The sequence below is a fragment of the Chenopodium album genome, chromosome 17 (assembly GCF_948465745.1).
Source record: "Chenopodium album chromosome 17, dcCheAlbu1.1, whole genome shotgun sequence".
NCBI lineage: Eukaryota > Viridiplantae > Streptophyta > Magnoliopsida > Caryophyllales > Amaranthaceae > Chenopodium > Chenopodium album.
In genome coordinates this window covers 15638726-15649318 of record NC_137850.1, presented here as the reverse complement: position 1 = coordinate 15649318, position 10593 = coordinate 15638726, and the positions used below count along the sequence as shown (strand labels likewise).

Below are 10593 nucleotides of genomic sequence, written 5' to 3'. Positions count from 1 at the left end.
GGAGCATTACAAAGGCCAAACGGCATTCTCCTATAAGCAAATGTTCCCTATGGACAAGTGAAGGTTGTTTTCTCTTGGTCGTCCGGGTGGATAGGGATTTAAAAAAATCACGAATAACCATCAAGAAAATAATAGAACTTGTGCCTCGTCAGTCTCTCAAGCATTTGATCAATGAAAGGAAGGGGGAAGTGATCTTTCTTGGTGGACGTGTTTAGACGTCTATAGTTCATACACATCCTCTATCCCGTGACCGTCCTCGTCAGAATGAGCTCACCTTTCTCATTCTCGACGACGGTCATGCCTCCTTTCTTTGGGATAACATGAACGGGAGAGACCCACCTAGAACTTGAGATGGGGTATATAATTCCCACATCCAAAAGTTTGGTGATCTCTTTCTTCACTACCTCTCCCATTTGGGGGTGTAGCTTTCGTTGTCTCTCAATAGAAGGTAGAGCACCCTCCTCAAGGATTATGTGATGTGTACATAAAGCGGGGCTTATACCTTTGAGGTCATCAATGGTATAACCCAAAGCACCTTGGTGCTTTCTCAAAACATCACACAACTCTTGAGCTTGGCGCTCACTCAAAGAAAAGCTAACAATCACGGATAGGTGGAGTTGGGTCCCAAGATTTCATACCTAAGGTGTGATGGAAGAGGTTTGAGCTCGACCATTGGAACACCTTTACCTTCCTTTGATGTATCCACTTGCAACGCTTCTTCGCTAGAAATGCTCATACACATTTTCTCTTCAACATCCTCAAGGCTTCCCTTGAACACATCTGCATACAAAGCCATCTCCTTATTAGGAGCACCTATCTTTTCCTTATTCAACAAAACATTCTTAAGAGCATCGTTAGAAGTGAGCAATTGCTCATGCATAAAATACACAACATGGTCAAGAGAATCAATCAACATGCAATTTTCTAAAGAAGAACTTGGATACTTCATACTATCATTCAAGTCAAATTCTATCACCTCATCCCCTACTTTGAGTGAAATTTTATCACTTTTCACATCTATCAAAGCACCCGCAGTAGCAAGGAATGGTCTCCCTAGAATGATAGGAATGTTAGCATCTTCGTCCATCTCAAGCACCAAAAATCCACCGGAATAACAAATTTCCCAACCCTCAAAGGAACATCCTCTACCTTACCCTTAGGAAACTTAATTGACCTATCGGCCAATTGCAAAGTGATGTTAGTAGGTAAGAGTTCCCCTAGCTCAAGTCTTTGGTACACCGAATATGGCATAAGGCTAACACTAGCTCCTAGGTCACACAAGGCATTCTCAATTTGCATTTTATAAATGGCACAAGGGATGGAAAAGTTTCTAGGTTCTTTTAGCTTAGGTGGCATCTTGTTCATTATGATTGCACTACAATTCTCGGTCAAGTTCACCGTCTCTACACCATCACAAGTCCTCCTACCACTCAAAATGTCTTTAAGGAATTTTGCGTAGTTGGGTATTTGGGTGACAACTTCGGTAAATGGTAGAGAAAGGTGAAGTTGCTTGAGCATGTCAATGAATCTTCCAAATTGTTCATCTAACTTGTGTCTAATGAATTAATGTGGATAAGAAAGCTTGGGTTTCACAATTTCTTTCTCCACTCTCACCTCACTAGGCTTCTCAATCTCACCCTCACTCAAAGATGCACCATCTCTCTCATCTTCAACCAAAACCTCTTTTGTCCCTTCCTTGGTCTCACTCTTCCTAGGCAAACTCTCCTCAAGAACCTTACCACTCCTTGTGACAATAGCATTGACCGCTCTCTTGGGATCTAGGCCTTTGGAAGGTAAAGAAGAAGGACTAGCATGGTCTTTCAAAGCATTAGCAAGTTGAGAAATTTGGTTTTCAAGCATCTTATTATTAGTCATCATTTCATTAAATTTCTTGTCACTTACGGCCATGTAAGTGTTCAAAAAATTTGTTTGATTTTCAATGATTTCTTCCAAATTGGTTCTATGTGAAGAATAAAAGGTTTGAACATAGGAATTATCATTTTGAGCCTTTGGAGCAAAACCGGGTGGGGGACCCCTTTGAGAATTATTTTGAAAACTTCCCCTATTTTGATTGTTCCAATTACCTCTACCTTGGTTATAATTACCATAACTTTGGTTATGATTTTGGCCACTATAACCTTGGTTTTTATAGTTACCTCGGGAATTTTGGTTCCCATGGTTCATATTACCACCACCTTGGTTGTAGTTGTCAAAATTGTCATGGTTGTTGTAATTCCTATTCCATTGACCACTTTGATTCTCAAACCTAGAATCATTATTATTTGACACATAGTTCACATGCTCATTCACATTTCCATCTTGATCATCACAAACATCCATACATGCATGAGGGCAACTAGAAACATCATGATCATACGACCCACAATCATACAAAACAAGCATCCACTAGGCATGTTATTAGAAGAGGGAGGGAGTGGAGAATTAGAAGACATACCTCTCTCCTTAGATTGGGAGGGAAGACTTAAAACTTGGTAGGTATCACTTTCCAACTTCGCCTTGATAGCGGACATCTCCTTCCCAAAGTTTGTCATTTGTGAGGATAGATTATTGATTGCATTTAGATGATCAACCGAGTACACCAAAGAGCTACTCTTGCTAGTTGACTCTCTTTCTCCATCTTGCCAACCTCTATTGTACCTCACTATGTCTTCAATTATGTCCACCACTTCCTCTTCCGTTTTGTTCATGATAGGACCTCCGGCTCCTCCATCTAAACATGATATTCCTTGAGGACTAAGGCCTCCATAAAAGATTTGAATAATTTGGTATGTAGGAATTCCATGGTGAGGACACTTTCTTTAATACTCTTTGTATCTCTCCCATGCTTTATAAAGACTCTCACTAGGCTTTTGCTTGAAACCTTGAATCAAAGCTCTAGCCTCGGTCGTTTTCTTTTGTGGATAAAAACGGGATAGAAACTCCTTGGTCACCTCATCCCATGTCCTTAGAGAATTCGGCTTGACATCCTTGTCTAGCCATTCCAAGGCACGCCCTATGAGCGAAAAGGAAAAAAGCTTGAGGCGAATGAATTCTTGGGAAATTCCATTCACCTTGATTGTATTGCAATACTTTTCAAACTCCTTGAGATGATTTAGTGGGCTTTCATGCTTGGCCCCACTAAATTATCGCCTCTCTATCAAAGTGATCATTGCCGGTCTTATTTCAAAGTCATTTGCTGGTGTTGTAGGTGGAGCAATCCCACTCTCAAATCAATATGCACCGAGAATCCCCAATTCTTTCAACGCCACCCTTGGATTTTCTCCCATTTTTGCTTGTTCCTCTTGTTGTGGTTCTTCTCCACTTGAAATGCTAGGGCTTAAAGATCGTCTAGCACCCCTTAACCTTGTAATAGTTCTCTCAATTTTCGGATCAAATGGCACTAGTGAACGACCACGTGCTCTATGCATAAAATCTCAAAAGAAATGGTTAGTATCATGGCTACAAATGTAGCCTAAAAGAAAATATTTTTGTATTTTCAATTAAAGGTGAAATAGACTCAACAACTATAACAAAGCACCAATATCACTCCCCAGCAACAGCGCCATTTTTGACGTAGAGAAAAGTAGGTCGTTTTCCACCCTTTCCTAGAGCCAAAGAAAATTTATAAACACTCAACCAACCTAATACGAGTATATGGTAAGTCAAGGGTCTAACCCAAGGGAATGAGTAGGTGCAAGCTATACCCTAGGTCAAGCTACTTCGAAGATTATGGGAAGATGCGGTTGGTAACTAAGGTATCGAGAAAACTATATTAATCAAGAAATTCAATATACTAAACACTAGGGATATTGGTTCCACATGCAAGCTCAATGATTATGCTAATTGAAGGATCACTCAATCAATTCAAACGTTGCAAAGGACAAACGATAGTTGTAATCAAAGGAATTAAAGGGCTATCTCCTATAAGCCAAGCTAGGGTTCACTATGAATGGCTAACTAGGAAAATCACAATCAAATTCAATCAATTAAAGCAATTCTCAAATCAAGGGTTCATGTCATTGAAATTTGCAATGCAATCTAGATTAATCTTATAGGTTGATCACTCCTAGTCTAATAAATCACATGCACAACAATGTCAACCAATTTAATTGCAACAATTCAATCAATCAAGGATCATCAACTAGCAAAAATCATCAATCTAGCATTCTTCCCCTTCTCCCTAGCAACTAATCTACTTACTAATCATGGTGAAATTAAAAAACAAAACAAATTCAATCAAAATCATATTCATTTCAAGTTTAATCAAGAAGGAATTCAATCTCTCAACAAATTCTAAAGCAAAGAATGAAATTCAAATCAAACATTCAAGAATTAAAGGAAATTGCATTGAAAGTAAATTCAAAGGAAAGAAATCTCACAAACTTTCATTGATGAGAAGAAGAAATCCAAGATCAAGTTGAAATCAAAGATTAAATTCAAGTACAATCAAGTATCTTAAGCTTCTCTCTCTACTTTCTCTCTCTACTAATTCTGGAAAAATATATGGCATGTACAATTAAGTCGTCTCCCTAAGGGTGTAAATAGAAGAAACGAGCGAAGGGGGCGGGGCGCCTGGTGTGCGCGCACCCGTGCTCGGTGCTCGTGGCCTTGTCTCCTTTGCTTGCTCGATAAATCTCCGCGCTCTCGAGCATCCTTATCATTGGTGCACTCGAGGCGATGCTCGTGAGAAGGGCAGCTCCTTTATCTTCCAAGCATTTGAATGCCTCAAGCCAAAGCATAACTTCCAAGGCCCTTGAGCTGCGGAGCTAGCTTGAATTGCGCTTTCGAAATCCCGAACCTTGCTCCATCATCTTTCTTGAATGCGCTCAAGCTTTCTCCTAGGTGATCATACCTCGGGAAACTCAACACACCTACAAAACAAATCAAGGGAACAAATAATCGAGAGGAATAGTCGAGAAATGAACAAAATGACAAAAAAAACCATTAAAAGCATGCCTTTCTCTAAACTTACACACAAAAACGCAAAGCAAGAATTATTATGTAAAAACACGGAAAAAAGACTAAAAATGAGAATAAAACTATAAAGAAAACCTAGCCTAAGAGTGCCATAAATGACACTCATCACCACATTAATGCTAAAACACTTCTCCTCTATCATGGGGCCTTTAGGGGCATTATTCAAATTAAAAATAATATTATCATCCCCTACTGATAGTGATAGTTTACCTATTTTCACATCTATAATTGCTCCTGCAGTATGAAGGAATGGTGGACCCAAAATAATTGGAGTTTGCAAATCTTCCTCCATATCAAGAACAACAAAATCAACAGTTATATAAAATTTACCTACTCTAACAGGAACATCTTCTAAAACACCTAAAGGGTATTTAAAAGAACGATCGGCCATTTGTAGAGTAATATTGGTAGCTTTTATATTATCCATATTTAGCTTAGAGCACATAGACGATGGCATAACACTAACACTAGAGAAACTACCCGGATCTTTTAGTTTAGGTGGAGATTCATTTTGTAGTACAACACTACATTCTGCAGTAAAAGCGACTCTCTGTACCTCACTAATAGATCGTTTCCTAGTCAATATTTCTTTCATGAACTTAGCATACGAAGGAATTTGTGTAATTAACTCTACCTGCAAATTTTTCACCATCTCCAAAAACTTACCAAACGGCTTATTCAATTTAGTCTTCAAATGTCTATTGGGGAATGGTAGTTTGATAACTGGTTTTTAAACATCGCCACACTTATCTTGAGTTGCAACCTTCCTTGGAGTTGTACCCTGCAATGTAGCATCAAAAATATTAGTACTACCCAGGAGCCCTGCAGGGCTAGCGTTAAAATCATTAGATATAACAGAATCATGATTAGCAATTTTTATTAAAACAGGTTCATCATCTCTGGGCATAGGAGGCCTATCATAGTGTGAACCACTCCTCAGGGTAATTGCAAAAGCTTGATCTATAGGTTGTACTAGCTGCGATGGTAGGGCTCCCTGTTGACGAGTTTGTAGAGTAGAGGAAAACTACACAATTTGATTATCCATGATTTTATTATGAGCTAAGATCAAATCAATTTGAGCATCCTTACTCTCCATGTGCTTTTGCATATTTGATAGCATCGCTCTAATTTCTGACACAGCAGGGTCAGAAGATGAGGAGGGTTCTGATTGGGTTTTCTGGCCAGAGTTAGGATGGTAATATTTTTGTTGTGGTGGTTGTTGTGGAGGTGGAGGATTTTGTACATTGTACTCCGATAGGAAAGCTATGGATGGTTCCGGAGGCTAGGATTATAAGTGTTGGAGTATGGGTTATTTTGCCTATAGGTTTGGAAGGCATTAACTTGCTCCATGGAACTCCTACAATCTTGCTCCCAATGTCCTATAATTCCACAATTTTCACAAAAAGCTTCATTAGTATTATTGACAGCAGAAACATTAGCTACAAAATTAGGAATAACAGTACTAAGATTATCTAATTTCTGGCAAATAGATGTTAATTGAGCCTGCACAAAGGATACGGAATCAACATTATGTTTCCCTTTGTTAGAAACCCTCTAGGATTCCCATATTGGGAATTATGAATTGCCATATCTTCGATAACTTGACCTGCATTATCAACATTAAGATTCATAACCCTCCCACTAGCTGCAGAATCTAGAATTGTTCTAGATGTGTTTCCAACCCCATTGTAAAAAGCTTAAATCAACTGCCATTATGCTAAATTATGGTGAGGGCATTCTCTCTGCAGATCCTTGAACCTTTCCCAAGCCTCATATAGAGTTTCATCTGGCTCTTGGGCAAAGTTTTGAATTACACTTTTCAATAAAGCTGTCCTCTCTGTAGGGTAATATTTGTTATAAAAATTCAAAGAAAGTGTCTCCCAGTTAGTAATACCAAGTGTAGTTCTATTTAAACCATTAAACCACAATTTAGCTTTTCCACACAAAGAAAAGGGAAAAAGAATCTTCCTGATTTGGTCCTGTGTGACCCCAGTTTGCCTAAAAGTATTACAATACTGACACAAATCGGCAATATGAAGATTTGGGTCTTCACCCTTAGCTCCACTAAACTACTTCCTTTCAATCATCGTTATGAACTAGGGTTTGATCTCGAATTGTACTCCCTCAAGATCTGGAGCAGGAGAAAGATGTGGAAAATCCGTCAGGGACGACTACGAATAATCGCTAAGCGTTTTAGATGGATTTCCTGTCATCTCTGATTCTAGTTCTGAAGAAACTTCCGAATCAGTAGAATTAGATGGAGGGTCTCTAGGAATATCACCTAAGAACCTGCAGGTATAAATTCTTTTGTCTATGGAAGGAGCGCTCGATCTCAGGATCGAATGGAATGTAACCTGATCTGGAACACCTGGGCATAAACAAAGAACTAGACGACAAATATGAGAACTGTCCCAAAGAACTCACGTTCTCTGGGACTCACGTTCTCTGGGACGAAAGAGAATAATCTAGACTACAAAAATAATCAGAAATAAAAATAAAATCGTTTCCCCGGCAACAGCGCCAAATTTTGACAGGGTAAAGTCGTATCACCTAGTCAAAAATAATTCCTAAGTCCTCTAACTATGCAGATAGGGAAGAAGGGTCGAACCACAGGGAAACGAGTCAAATTATTCTTAATTAAATTAAATAATCTAAATTATTAAGTAACCAATTTATTATTATGAAAAGAACTAAACTACGAAGATTAAAGTTTTAGGAGAAAATCAAATAATAAAAGCCTAGGGTATAGATTCACCAATAAATAATATTCTGGGGTAAAACACAATAATCAATCATCAATGCATCAATTAATCAGATCATAAAGGGCTTTCGCTACGTATTACAATCACAAAATTAATCTACCGGTATTAAATCGCATCTGCCAAATCTTGACTTAACCATTTATAAATTAACATGCCTATTGAAACTAAGCCTAAACATCAATTCTCATATGTCGAATCTCGAATCAATATTTCTAAACTCATACAATTAAACCAGGCCTAATCTAATTGCATAGCATTAAATCAATCAATAGGAAATTAATTAAGCATTGACAATCAACAATAACAAATTACCCCTTCATATTATTTATGGATCCCCACAACCCTAGAATAAAAATCTACTCACACATAATTAAATCTAAACTAATCAAAGCAATTAAGCAAAACATGGTGAACAAAACAAATAAATTATTGGAATAAAAAGGGAAGAAATTGTTACCAAAGTTAACGGAAATAATGAATTGAATTAAATCAAGAGTTGTAGAGAGAGAAACAAGAGAGAAAGTAATACTAAGAGTTTAATTAAGGGGGGAGAGAGAAAAGTTAGTGAGAGAAAGAGAGTGAGAAGTCGTGCTAAACTCGCTCAAAAACGTACTTATACTAAGCTAGAAAATCCTAAGCTAAAACAAAGTAAACCGACACTTAATCTTCCTCCAGAAACACGCGCCCGATCGGGCGAGAAATCACCCGATCGGGCCCGCCTTTTTCATCAGGGACGCTTATCTTGCGCCCGATCGGGCGCGAGACAGGGCGAAGCATGGCCTTTTTCCTCTACCACCCCGCCCGGCCAGGCGCGTCTCAGGCGAGGACCCTTGAACCGGGCGATGACTCTTTGGGCATTCTTGGACTTCGATTGGGCTTCACTTTTTAGCCCACTCCGGATTTTTACTCTTTGGGACTTGATAACTCGGTCCAATGCCTCATCTTCTCATATGTCAAGCCCTTAATCATTAGTTTGATGACTCCAACCGTCCTTGGGCTACGAAAGGTGGTCGTACTCCTCTAATGCTCGTAGTTGCTCCAAATAATCCCAGGAAAATGCTCTAAATGTGCAATTTTCTTACAAAATGCTACCAAAACTACGAAAACACTGGAAAGCGCACATTAGCAATAAAAGTGGCTCTAAAGAGCCAAAAATACTCCTAAATATGACCAAAGGACGAGGGAAAATCACTATGTAAAATAGACATATCAAGAGGTAAGCCACCTCATCTTTCACCGTAGAGCCGAGGTTTGCCTTGAAGAATACGGCGTATTGAAGGAGCCGGGCAAATTATTCTAAAAGTTATATGAATGAAGTTGTTGAATTTTGCAGTGTTGGTGCGAAAAAAAGCCTCGGTGGAGATGCTCCTCCACCATTCTTATTCATTATAAGGGATGCGGCACATTGAGGTCATATTGGAAGGTGATATCATTTAGCTCACTCTCGGTTAAGGAATGGTCTTAGTTGAACATGCAAAAGTGAATAACAATTTGAGATTCATTCCCTTCATCATCTTCCTCTATGACCTCCTTGCGGAAAGAAGCAAGGAACTCCAATGTGACCCGCTCATAGGTGGGAGCGTAGAGGTTGATGAACTCGCCCCAACCAAAGTTTTGTGCGAGCCGGACTACTTCATCCATGATGCCAAGCCTCCTTAAGGTTGTGCTACAAAAGAATGTAGATCGTATAGGACGATCTATGAGAGACTTATAGAAATCCTAAAAGTGCTCATTCGGAGCGATGATTCTATAATCGTTTATGCCGGGTGAAGGTGGAAAAGTGGGTGTTGATGATTCACCCATCCTCTCCCTCTTGGAATTGCCTTTGCCAAAAAAGATGCATTGTGAATCTACAAAATTACCAAGAACTTTCATTAGGAAGATTCAAGCCAAGAGGTGACACAAGAAGCTTGCCAAGATAAAAAGTGTGTGCAATGAGAGTAATAGCCATGAGGTTTGAAACAGATGTAGAAGATAACAACAATATAATTCAAGGAATGTCCTATGGCAATCAAATACAAATCCTAAAAAAGTCTGGTGAATGTGGGCATGATGTCCCCCAAAATTCATGAAAATAACTCAAAACTCACCAAAATCAAACCAAGAACAATGAGTAACAATCAAAAAATACATCCAACTCAAGAATTTCTCGATCAAAATGTAACATGAACAACCTAGTGAAAAATCAACATATTCAAGCAAATACATTGAAATCATGGAATATCAAGGCATACATGCATATTCATCATGAAACAATTTCTACTATCAACAACCAACCAATTACAACAAGGAAATCCCAAGAACCACATAAATCAAACAAGCCATTACTAACAATTTCAATAATACCACAGTTCATACTTTAACATGTAAAACATGGTGAAACTAAGAGAAATCAAAGAAATGAACTTGCATAAGCTAGATTAACCATACCACAATTGATTGGAAGCAAGTAGAAACCCAAAAATACCAAGTCACTCAAACCCTAGAAATTGGGGAAAAATTGAAAATATGGATTTTTGTGAGGAATTTTGGGTGGAAATTGTAGAAATTGAGTAGTAGATGAAAAATAAGTGAGAAATAGAGGAGATTGGAGTGATTTTATGGAGATTTGAGGTTGGAGGAGGTGTGACAATGGAGTTTTAGAGTGAAAAGGAGAAGAGAAGAGAGAGAAAGTGTCGAAAATAATGAAGGACAAATGAGAGTTTTGGCTTTTTTTTAAATTGGGAGCTGCTCGACAAAGGTTCGGCCAAACCATGAAAAGGTTCGGTTGAACCTACCCGGGGTTAGGTCGAACCAACTCAGGGTTCGATCGAACCTGTTCGAAATTCCCAAATTCCGCAAATCTGGTAGAATA

General features: G+C 38.7%; 2 non-coding genes across 2 annotated transcripts; both read left to right on the top strand.

The window, feature by feature from the left end:
- The first annotated feature begins 2796 nt into the window (after nt 1–2796).
- On the top strand, nt 2797–2902 carry LOC145590243 (small nucleolar RNA R71). Its single transcript, XR_014101882.1, has one exon. It is a non-coding gene; the product is annotated as a small nucleolar RNA R71 (small nucleolar RNA).
- A 3794-nt stretch (nt 2903–6696) lies between these two features.
- LOC145590341 (small nucleolar RNA R71) lies at nt 6697–6803 on the top strand. The gene has a single exon (XR_014101964.1). It is a non-coding gene; the product is annotated as a small nucleolar RNA R71 (small nucleolar RNA).
- Nucleotides 6804–10593: the final 3790 nt, after the last annotated feature.